A 12312-nucleotide genomic window follows, 5' to 3' on the forward strand; every position below is an offset into this window, starting at 1 on the left:
CCATATGCCACTAACTGCAGAGGCTATAGGGGTGGGGTGTATGCCTGTCAGTGCTCAGACTATACACCGCACACTGCATCACATTGCACTGCATGGCTATCATTCCAGAATGAAGCCTATTTTAAAGAGATACATAAAAAAGGCTGCAAACAGTTTGTTGAAAGCAAGCAGACTAAAGGCATGGATTACTGGAAGCATCCTGTGGTCTCACAAGACCAAGATAAAGTTATTTGGTTCAGATTTTGTCAAGCATATGTGGTGATAACCAGGTGCGAAGGACAAAGACAATTGTGTCCCGCCTACAATCAGGCATGGTGGTGGAGGGTCATGGTTTGGGGCTACATTAGCGCTGCCGGCTGTGGGGGCTACAGTCATTCAGGGGACATGAATGCCAACATGTCCTGTGACATACTGCAGCAGAGCACGATCCCCTCCCTTCATATTCCAACATGATAACAACCCCAAACACTGCCAAGACCACCACTGAATTGCTAATCGTCTCCAAACCTAATCTCTATGGAGCATCTGTGGGGCCTCCTCAAACAGAAGGTGGAGGAGCGCAAGGTCTGTAACATCCACCAGCTCCGGGATGACCTCATGGAGGATGAAGAGGTGAAGAGGATCCAGCGGCTCCTATGAACCTCTAGCTACCTCCAAACCCAAGAGAGTTAAGGCGGTGCTGAAAAATAATGGAGTCCACACAAAATATTCCCACTAAGGGCATCATCAAAGGTGCACATAGGCTATTAAGTCTTCTGTCTAGGGGTAAAACGTGGACACACTTATATGGGAACTTGCACAGGGCATTAATATTTTCTAAGAGGCAATGTTACTATCTACAGCTCACGAGTGAAGCATTTCACTATGTAAGGGGCACAGGGGTGCATTATTATGTGGGGCAGTAAGAGGAGCCCTGTTCTGTGCCCCACAGCAGGTGCAGTAATAGGGGCACATACAGCAGCAGCGGCTCAGTATTGGGGTATCAGGAGGATGAGGAGTTTGTGCAGGTCGGGAATAGATGGGGTCGGGGCTGGAAATGTGAGAAGCCAGATGTGTCCATGTTGTAACCTCTGCAGATGAGTTGTGGCTGGAGAAGTCGTCATGTCGGTCTGGACCAGAAGGAAAAGATGGGAAAAGTGACCGACTGCATCAGAAAAAACATCAGCAGCAAATCACTATCTATAACTGTGCTGTACTGCAGGACTCAGGGCTGCCACTAGGAATTTCAGGGCCCCATACTGGCAAACAATCGGGGCCCCCTTGAGGCTCCGCCCTAGCTCCGCCTCCACCATGGCTCCGCCCCAGCTCCAGCTCCGCCCCAGCTCCGCCTCCACCCCAGCTCCAGCTCCGCCCCAGCTCCAGCTCCGCCTCCACCCCTCGAATCTTCCACAGTCCCACCGCCACTCTTGGAAAACTTCACTTCTGCACTACAGCCGCACCAATCACACATTAACCCTTTACACTGAACACCGTATCACACACGCAGCCATCAGATTTTGTTTTGGCCAAAAGATTTTTTTAAGCCTCCACGACTAGGTAGACTCTTTTGGCCGGGCTCTACTCTACTCTAACTTTTTTTTTTCTTTTTAAATCTACTTCTTTGGTATATATTCATTTTTGCTATGTCTATTTTTTTTCTTTAAGGGAATGTGTCACAGTTTTTAAACTAATTGAAACCAAATTGTGATAATGCTGACTTGTGGATTTAGACCTGACAACCCCTTCAAAGGGAATCTGTCACCAGGTTTTTAACACCTTACCTGAGCGCAGCATAACATAGGGGAAGAGATCCTGATTCCAGCGATTGTCACTTATTGGGCTGCTTAGTGTAGCTTTGATAACATCACTGGTTAATCAGCAGGAGATCATCATTACAGGACTACTTGTCATGCTGCAGGTAGTCCAGCATATTCATGAGCTCTGTATAACTGCTAAATCCTCATCAGAGAAAACATGGATTTTATCACAATGAAAGCAAACAGCCCAGTAAGTGACACATTGCTGGAATCAGGGTCTCTGTTTCTACTTTATGCTGCTCTCAGATGGGGGAGCAAAAACCTGCTGACAGATTCCCTTTAAGGCTCTTTCAGCAGATAGAATCATAGATAGACGGCTAGATAGATAGATGATAGATATGTGGCGCCCCTGTGGCCTCAGTCACCACATGGTACTGCACCTCACTTAAGGTGCAGTACTCATACTGGATCCAGAGGAGGTCGGTACCAGTTCCACAACACAAACTCATACACAACCAGGTTGCCCTCCCCATTGGGGACCAGGCTAGGGTCGGGTCTTAAAGTAGTCACCAAACATGGGAGGCGGCCACCCACTAGTGACAGGGAACCGGGGGAGGAGCAGCCACCGGGGGGAGTTAGGAGCTTACACAACAGTTAGAGTGTTCTCCAGCAGGAGAGAACAGGAGTGGGACCGGTGCGGTTCAGGGTGCAGAGCCTTAGGGTGGAACAGACTTCACCTTGTATCACCAGAATCTGCAGGACAGGGGGATTGCAGGTCCCTCTGACCACCACGAGATCCCGGAGCACAGTGCCACATAGGGTCCGGAGTCGTGATTACAGTCAAGCCCCACAGCGGCCCCGCGTCACCTACACACGGGACAGGAGCTAACACTACACAAACCGGGGTCCCCAAACAGCATCAGGCCACGGGGATCCATCTGTAAAGGCGCAAGAAGGAAGGGCCCATCGACCACCGGACCGGTTCTAACCTCCAACGGATCCGGGATCAGCTGGGGCCCATCACGGCTGGAACCACAGCAGCTGATTCAGCCTTTTGATTGCCGTCGCCTCGCGCTTCGGCAGCAACGGCCACTACTCTCCTCATCATCCTCCCCGGCGCCCCGCTCCACCTGTGGGGAGCAGAACCATCCGTGCTGCAACACCATCCGCCCCGGAGGACAGCGACAGCAGCGGCGGCTAATCCCTGGCCACGTACCACAGGTGGCGTCACAAGACTATCATCCTCATCATTCCCCACCATCATCCAAATCCCCTTCTATTGTACACCTCGAGGCCACGAAGCCGGGCAGGGCCACCTGTGACATCCCCCTGACCCGACAGCACCGGCCCGGCAACAAGTAACATTTAACCCCTGCCCTGTGGGTGCTACAGATAGATGAGAGAGAGAGGGACAGAGGGACGGATAGACGGTGGGACGGTCTCACAGCAGGTGGGGGTGGGACGGTCTCACAGCAGGTGGGGGTGGGACGGTCTCACAGTAGGTGGGGGTGGGACGGTCTCACAGCAGGTGGGGGTGGGACGGTCTCACAGCAGGTGGGGGTGGGACGGTCTCACAGCAGGTGGGGGTGGGACGGTCTCACAGCAGGTGGGGGTGGGACGGTCTCACAGCAGGTGGGGGTGGGACGGTCTCACAGCAGGTGGGGGTGGGACAGTCCACAGCAGGTGGGGGTGGGACGGTCCACAGCAGGTGGGGGTGGGTCACAGCAGGTGGGGGTGGGTCACAGCAGGTGGGGGGGGTCACAGCAGGTGGGGGAGGGGTTCACAGCAGGTGGGAGGGGGTCACAGCAGGTGGGAGGGGGTCACAGCAGGTGGGTGGGGGTCACAGCAGGTGGGAGGGGGTCACAGCAGGTCGGAGGGGGTCACAGCAGTTGGGGATGGGGTCACAGCAGGTGGGGATGGGGTCACAGCAGGTGGGGATGGGGTCACAGCAGGTGGGGATGGGGTCACAGAAGGTGGAGAGATCACAGCAGATGGAGGAAGGTGAGAGGTGGAGAGGGGGCAGCAGATGAGGGAGGGGGCAGCGGCTGATGGGAGAGGCGATGGCAGATGGAGAGGACGCAGCAGATGGGTTCAGTGCTGCTGGATCAGGGGCAGTGACTGCTGCAGCTGAAGGGTGGGGGCTGGGGCAATGGCGGCGGCTGAAAGGAGACAGTGTCTGTAACTAACTGATCACTCTTCTCACCTTCCACGAACGCTGGAGTGAAGCTGAGGGGAGTGGTCACCGGCCCCAGATCCACAGTGATTGGAGAGATTGGTCACAAGGCCAATCTCTCCAATCAGAGCTGGGGGCGGGTGCAGCAGAGGTCACCCAGCTCCAGCCAATGATCGGTGCTACAGCTGCACTGATCAGGGCTGGATTTTAATGTTACAGCCATTTTCAATGGTTGGAACATTACAGTGGCTGTGATTGGCTGAGCGGTGTTCGTCAGCCAATCACAGCCTCCTTAGGTCCGGGGAGGAGACACCACCCTCCTGAGGTCAGGCAGAGGCCCCTCCTCCCCGAATCTAAGGTATCTGCAGCGATCGCAGCCTCCGGGGCCACGATCTCACCGTGACGTACTGGGTACGTCATGGGTCCTTAAGTACCAGGGAGCTATGACGTACCCAGTACGTTTTCAGGCTCTAGGGGCCGCTCCCGCTTGGGGCCCCTGTGCGACTGCAGGTGCTGTCTGTGCAACGTCTCCACCCCCTGCCCATGGGGCCTGGGGAGCAGAGAAATAAAAGGGGAGGGGCCCGGGCTGTCAGCTTGTCCAGGCCCCGCCTCCTGCTCACTGCACGACCAGCCCGCCCTGCGCAGTGTACTGTTAACGCCCCCTGCGCTGGGGCTCGGGGAGCAGAGGAATGAAAGGGGAGGGGCCTGTCAGCGTGTCCGGGCCCCGCCTCCTGCCTCCTGCTCACCGGGCCCGCTACAGGAGTTCCACTAGTAATGTCCTGATGGCGGCCCTGGCAGGACTAGTGTGGCGCCCTGCACTAGCCAGGTAGCCACAGACAAAACACACCCCCACCCCCGGACAGTTACATTAGTCAGACAAAAACCCTTGTTGCCTCCCTCCAGGGTCTGATGTCCACACTAGGTGGGGCGGAGCCAGGCGGTTGGCCCCGCCCACCTAGGGGTTAACAGGCCTGGAGGTGGGAAAAGCAGACGGTTAGAGTTTGGAGGTGAAAGTGAGAGGTCACGTACTGCGTGTGTGTGGGTAGGAGTCCAGGCACTGACAGCAAGGTTGGCAGACGGTGGTGGCCGTCTGCAGGAGTTGGTGGAACTCCCCAGAGCCGTAAGGACCGGGGCTGGGCGGTGGCCCTCCGGTACCGGACTGGGGAACGGAGTGAAGCTAAGCACACCCAGGCAGGGCCATCGGACCCCGACCAGGCTTGGAGCCGCCGTCAATAGTCAAATCCGAATGTGACAGGAACCCCAGGGGTTTCCTAATGACCAAGTCCCGATTGAAGGCAACCGTCCACACCGTGAGGATATACAGCCACCGCCACCGGCTAGAAATCCAAGGGCCAGCACCTGCGGGCAAAAGGGGCTCCTCCGGTATCTATACACCGGGGAGCGGACTACCTTTGGGGATCCATAGTAGTCAAACAAGAACATCAAGGTGCAGGGAGAGACAGCCACCATCACCTGTCCGGGGAGGGACACTGCAGCCGGCTGCGGGACCCGTCCATCCAGCCGTTTGGTTTACCGGAGACGTTGTGCATCTATTGCTGAGTGAGTACACCCGTGCCATCCGGCACCGCGCTGCGCTGTCCCTGCACCTCACCAACCCTGCCTCCCCGTCACACCACCGGGCCCCGGGACCACCAACCCCTACCCACGGAGGGAGAAAACAACATCCCAGCTGCTCCCTACCATCGCTCCCGGGATCCCCGTCACCAGCAGCGGTGGTGCCCAACTTCACCACAACCCATGGGTGGCATCACGGGCTAAATCCCCCAAACAAACCACCCCCCCTTTTCACTCATGGGCGAGGAGCGCCGCTTGAGTCCCTGGATCCGGCCCACCGCTCGAGCCACCGAACAGCAGCTGCAGCGCCGGACCCAAGCGTTAGCGAGCGCAGCGCCCCGCCGCCCGCAACACTAGTATCTACCAATATATGGTCACCATATGGCGGTAATATCAATGTTAGCCTTTGCATAGAGATTCATTTCCAGAAACACCGTGGTCATCTGCTGAGGTTCCCCTATACCTACGATCAGAGTGTGCCCCTGTAATTGCTACCAAGCTGACCTGGTTAGGGGCCAACTCAGATGTTGATAGATAGACGGACATATAGATAAATAGATGGGTAGGTACTAGGGATGATCGAATACCTCAAATATTCGGCTTTGCGAATATTTTCTGAATACCTAGCCGCTATTAGACTATTCGATGCGCAATGTAAGTCTATGGGAAGCCCGAATAGTACTGAATAGTTGTTATTCTGGTTTCCCATAGACTTACATTGAGCATCGAATAGTCGAATAGCGGCGAGGTATTCGGAAAATATTTGCGAAGCCGAATAATCGAAGTATTCGATGATCCCCAGTAGGTACCTTTTAATGTACTTTAAACTTGGCACGGTCACCAGCAGTGTGAGGTTCTTTGAAGGTTTTGATTGTTCATTGCACATTTATTGGATTAGTTGTTGGCAATATATCCATATGTTAATGGAGTCTACACATAGACATGAAGAGGCTGCAGTATACAAGTGCTGGCTCCCTGATCCCAGCTACATGTTCCCTTCTCTTTGCTCCCACCTCCATGCTTCCAGCTGCCTACTCATGGCTCCATGCTCCCTGCTCCAAGGTTCTTGCTCCCTACACCCAGCTCCATCATCCAAGCTTTGAGCTCCCTTTTTCTAGCTCCATTCTCCATTCTTGATGCTCTTTGCTTCATGCTTCCTACTCCATGCTCGCTGCTCAATGTTCCCAGCTCCATACTCTCAGCTCCCTGATCCAAACTTCCAGCTCCATCATCCCTGCTCCATGGTCCAAGCTCTGAGCTCCCTTTTTCTAGCTCCATTCTCCGTGCTCCATGATCCCACCTCCCTGCTCTATGCTCCCTGCTCACTGCTGCCAGCTCCATTCTCCGTGCTCCATGATCCCACCTCCATGCTCCCTGCTCCATGTCCCTGCTCCATGCTCCCTGCTCCCTACTCAATACTGCCAGCTCCATACTCCCTGCTTCCAACTTCATATGCTGACACCATCTGTAGCAATGTGTTTTTTCCCCAGCTTCAGCCCATAGTGGGACACAATCACAAGCCTTGACTGCAATGGAGCAAACCATTATTTACTGAGCATCTATCTGCTTCTTAAATGAAATCTGTGCTTATGGGAAGGCAGCAGTTGTAGTTTCCTAGGTGAATAATCAGCAGGCTTCTAATGCACAGAGCCGGCTGGTGATAGGACACAGTTGTGTGTGGTGGGCTTCTGTGTTGTGTGTGGTGGGCTGCTGTGTTGTGTGTGGTGGGCTGCTGTGTTGTGTGTGGTGGGTTGCTGTGCTGTGTGTGGTGGGTTGCTGTGCTGTGTGTGGTGGGTTGCTGTGCTGTGTGTGGTGGGTTGCTGTGCTGTGTGTGGTGGGTTGCTGTGTGTGGTGGGTTGCTGTGTGTGGTGGGTTGCTGTGCTGTGTGTGGTGGGTTGCTGTGTGTGGTGGGTTGCTGTGCTGTGTGTGGTGGGTTGCTGTACTGTGTGTGGTGGGTTGCTGTACTGTGTGTGGTGGGTTGCTGTGCTGTGTGTGGTGGGTTGCTGTGCTGTGTGTGGTGGGTTGCTGTGCTGTGTGTGGTGGGTTGCTGTGCTGTGTGTGGTGGTTTGGGTTGCTGTGCTGTGTGTGGTGGGTTGGGTTGCTGTGTGTGGTGTTGGGTTGCTGTGCTGTGTGTGTTGGGTTGCTGTGCTGTGTGTGGTGGGTTGCTGTGGTGTGTGTGGTGGGTTGCTGTGCTGTATGTGGTGGGTTGCTGTGCTGTGTGTGGTGGGTTGCTGTGCTGTGTGTGGTGGGTTGCTGTGCTGTGTGTGGTGGGTTGCTGTGCTGTGTGTGGTGGGTTGCTGTGTTGTGTGTGGTGGGTTGCTGTGCTGTGTGTGGTGGGTTGCTGTGCTGTGTGTGGTGGGTTGCTGTGCTGTGTGTGGTGGGTTGCTGTGTTGTGTGTGGTGTGTTGGGTTGCTGTGCTGTGTGTGGTGTGTTGGATTGCTGTGCTGTGTGTGGTGGGTTGCTGTGTGGTGGGTTGCTGTGCTGTGTGTGGTGGGTTGCTGTGCTGTGTGTGGTGGGTTGCTGTGCTGTGTGTGGTGGGTTGCTGTGCTGTGTGTGGTGGGTTGGGTTGCTGTGCTGTGTGTGGTGGGTTGGGTTGCTGTGTGTGGTGTGTTGGGTTGCTGTGCTGTGTGTGGTGGGTTGCTGTGGTGTGTGTGGTGGGTTGCTGTGCTGTATGTGGTGGGTTGCTGTGCTGTGTGTGGTGGGTTGCTGTGTTGTGTGTGGTGGGTTGGGTTGCTGTGCTGTGTGTGGTGGGTTGCTGTGCTGTGTGTGGTGGGTTGCTGTGCTGTATGTGGTGGGTTGCTGTGCTGTGTGTGGTGGGTTGGGTTGCTGTGCTGTGTGTGGTGGGTTGGGTTGCTGTGTTGTGTGTGTTGGGTTGCTGTGCTGTGTGTGTTGGGTTGCTGTGTAGTGTGTGGTGGGTTGGGTTGCTGTGCTATGTGTGGTGGGTTGGGTTGCTGTGTTGTGTGTGTTGGGTTGCTGTGCTGTGTGTGTTGGGTTGCTGTGTAGTGTGTGGTGGGTTGGGTTGCTGTGCTGTGTGTGGTGGGTTGGGTTGCTGTGCTGTGTGTGTTGGGTTGCTGTGCTGTGTGTGTTGGGTTGCTGTGCTGTGTGTGGTGGGTTGGGTTGCTGTGCTGTGTGTGTTGGGTTGATGTGCTGTGTGTGTTGGGTTGCTGTGCTGTGTGTTGGGTTGCTGTGCTGTGTGTGTTGGGTTGCTGTGCTGTGTGTGGTGGGTTGCTGTGCTGTGTGTGTTGGGTTGCTGTGCTGTGTGTGGTGGGTCGCTGTGTGTGTTGGGTTGCTGTGCTGTGTGTGTTGGGTTGTTGTGCTGTGTGTGGTGGGTTGCTGTGCTGTGTGTGGTGGGTTGCTGTGTAGTGTGGACATTGTCTCGTTACACTCTGGTCCCTTGGTGTATAATGTGTTGGCGGTGCAGCCCGGAGAGGCTATTCTGCTGCTGATGCTGCTGACACAATGAAATGCTCTTTAAGTAAATTAAATGGCCAAGATCTAAGCATGAATTCCAGAGCTGTGCAATCTCCTTAAGAGCCTGATGTGGACAGGGCTATGGTGGCCATAGCATGGACCATGTTGTATCATGTTACAGGACAGGTCAATGGGCAGGTGTAGAGATGGTGCATTGATGTAGGATTTATGTGTTTTCTTGGCTGTTTTTTGCCTCCCAGCAACAGAAAAAAACCTAGAAGAGTAGATGGGAAGCTTGAAGAGTGGAGTATAATAATGCCCTTCATCTTATTACACAAAGTACTGAGCAGGAAGGGGCCAAGGCTCTGACAAAGCACAGACTGAGAGGCTGCTGCAGGCTTCTCATATAAAAAAAAGCACAGTATTAATTAATTCCTGGGCTTCCAATGAACTCTTTCATTGCCATCCTTAAGCTTTTCACCACGCACCATGTAATGAGCCACTACTGGCTATATGCACTCTCAGCTGGTAATGATACCTAGTACTTAAAGGATCTGTATTAGTCACTGGTAGGATGAAAGGAGATTTTACCTTAGGCAAGTTTTACTATCTGCAAAGTGCCTGACTGCTCCTCTCCTAACTAGGCTGGGTGCAATATGCTGGGATAAGAGAATTAACACCATTCCCCAATTTCCTAGTAGAAGGGAAAATAGCTGCTCTGTATATGAATAGGAACTGAAAAGAAAGGGCATTTATATGGGAAGAAGGGGACAATGTTGGTGCCAATGCCATTTAGAGGGGTATATAATAATTTAGAAATGCATGCAACATAATATTAATAATCCATATCTCCATGGAGAAAATTCTGCTTTAATTAGAGGTAAAGAAGACAATAAGCTGGGAATGTTAATTATTGTTACATATAAATATAAATAAATAAACAAATGTATCAAGTATTGCATAATCCCAGAGTTTAATCCTAACTGGGTGAAGAAAGCCAAGTCTACTAGATCTTCAGATTTAGTTCAGAGGTAAAGAAGACAATGAGCAAAATAAATCCAAATATTGTTACATATAAATATAAATAATGTATCAAATATTATACAATCCTATAGCTTAACCCTAACTGGGTGAAGAAAGCCAAGTCCACTAGATCTTCAGTTTAGATCAGAGGTAAAGAAGATAATAAACATGGAATGTTAAATATTGCTACATTTAAATATAAATAAATGAACAAATGTATCAAATATTGCACAATCCCAGAGTTTATCCCTATGTGAAGAAAGCCAAGTCCATTAGATCTTCGCTTTAGTTCAGAGGTAAAGAAGATAATGAGCATGGAATGTATATAAAAACATATATATATATATATATATATATATATATATATATATACATATACATATACATATATATATATATATATATATATATATATATATATATATATATATATATATATATATATATATATATATATAAACAAATGTATAAAATATTGCACAATCCAAGATTAACCCTAACTGGGTGAAGAAAGCCAAGTCCACTAGATCTTTGCTTTAGTTCAGGGGTAAAGAAGACAATGAACATGGAATGTTGAATATTGCTACATATAAATATAAATAAGCAATTGTATCAAATATTACACAATGCGAGAGCTGAACCCTAACTGGATGAAGAAAGCCAAGTCCAGCTTTAGTTCAGAGGTAAAGAAGAAAATGAGAAAAATGAATCCAAATATTGTTACATAGAAATGTAAATAAATAAACAAATGTATCAAACATTAGACAATCCAAGAGCTGAACCCTAACTGTGAGAAGGAAGCCAAGTCCACTAGATATTCAGTTTAGTTCAGAGGTAAAGAAGATAATGAACATGGAATGTTAAATATTGATACATATAAATATAAATAAATAAACAAATGTATCAAATATTGCACAATCCCAGAGCTGAACCCTAACTGGATGAAGAAAGCCAAGTCCACTAGATCTTCAGCTTGATAGAAGATGGTAACTGCAGAAAACATGCTTCCCATAGGAATAATACAAATGTAATGTGCTAAGAGAATACATGACTTACCCATTTGACAAGATATTGATCCTCCTTGTCTAAGGGAATGTGTTCTCTTCCATCACTCTGTATGTTTCTATCAGTTTTGTAAGTCACATGGAACAACCATAAAAAAAAAACTGATTTAAAGGATGGCAAGGATTTCCCTTTTATTTCATCCACTAATTGCAGGTTAAGGGTATAAGATTGGATTAAAAAAAAAAGGCCACTCCAGCAGGTTAATCACAGCAGCAGCAGCAGCAGCAGCAGCAGCATGGATGAGGGTGGTGAGGACAGGATCAATGCCTGGCTAACAGATTGGAGTTGCTTGTTCCTGCAGATGGCATGGCCACCTCCAGCATTGTATTTAAATCAGAACAAATCCAGGACTCTTTCCAAGCACCTGTATATCCCACATAGAATTTGTCCAAAAGAGATCAGTCTTGGAGGGGGTCACCAAGGAGGAGTCATACCTTGTGAGCAGGGATCCTCTGCTGCAACATCAAACCCCTCCATCAGCCCCAGTGCCTGCTGCCTCTGCCTGTGTCCTGATCACTGCATCTCCCCAGCTCCCAGCATCTCTACATACAGCTGGAAGGATGGAGAAAGGTGGAGGAATGGGGGGATCCAGTGGCTGGAGTCTTTAAGACGTTGCAGATTCTGTCTTCTGCTCCCAAATCTGAAGCTTCTCTGTTCACTGTGAATTCAGCAGCATTTCAGTCCCGGCAGCAGCTGTGGCATTGGCTTCAGCAGGGACAGAGAGGAGGTGCTAAATCATTTAGGAATCAGAGAAAGGGAGGCTGTGAGAGAGGTATGTGCTGTAGTCATTAGAGGTGCCACTCTCTGCCCATAGATTGCATCTGTAATGGATCCAACAGGAGCCAGAGAGGAGGAGAAGTGGTACCAGGAATACCAATGACACCCAGGAGGCTTTGTGCAATATTGTCATGCATGTGTGTGTGAACATTGACATAAGGCTTTATACTGCTAAGCAGTAGCATGCTGGATGTGTGGCATAATCATATGGGTGAGTGTCAGTGCTGCTCAAAAGGGGGGAATCCAAGCTCAGCACCATGGACAGCAGCCAGATCCTGCAGCCCTGTCATCTATGGAGAATGCTGCACAGTGACTGCATGAATGTATAGTGGGAGAGGAATGCATATCATTATCTTACTTATATCATTATACAGCATCATGACTGTCACCATCTTTGGAGTGTAAGACGAAATCAGAGAACCCGGAGGAAACCCATGAAAACAAGGGGAGAATATACAATTCCTTGTAGATGTTGCCCTTAGTGGGATTTCAACCCAAGACCCCAACCCTGCAACACCGCAGTGCTAACTACTGAGCCACCGTGCTGCCCCA

General features: G+C 50.8%; 1 protein-coding gene across 2 annotated transcripts in view; it reads right to left on the reverse strand.

The window, feature by feature from the left end:
* Positions 1–11835, reverse strand: part of LRRC4C (leucine rich repeat containing 4C) — a 970587-nt gene extending 958752 nt beyond the window's left edge. For both annotated transcript variants that reach the window (XM_075325244.1, XM_075325245.1), the window contains exon 1: positions 10975–11835. The gene's annotated coding sequence lies outside the window, so the exon portion shown is untranslated. The remainder of the gene's footprint in view (positions 1–10974) is intronic.
* Between the last annotated feature and the right edge of the window lie 477 nt (positions 11836–12312).

This window comes from Anomaloglossus baeobatrachus, chromosome 10, assembly GCF_048569485.1.
Source record: "Anomaloglossus baeobatrachus isolate aAnoBae1 chromosome 10, aAnoBae1.hap1, whole genome shotgun sequence".
Taxonomy (NCBI): domain Eukaryota; kingdom Metazoa; phylum Chordata; class Amphibia; order Anura; family Aromobatidae; genus Anomaloglossus; species Anomaloglossus baeobatrachus.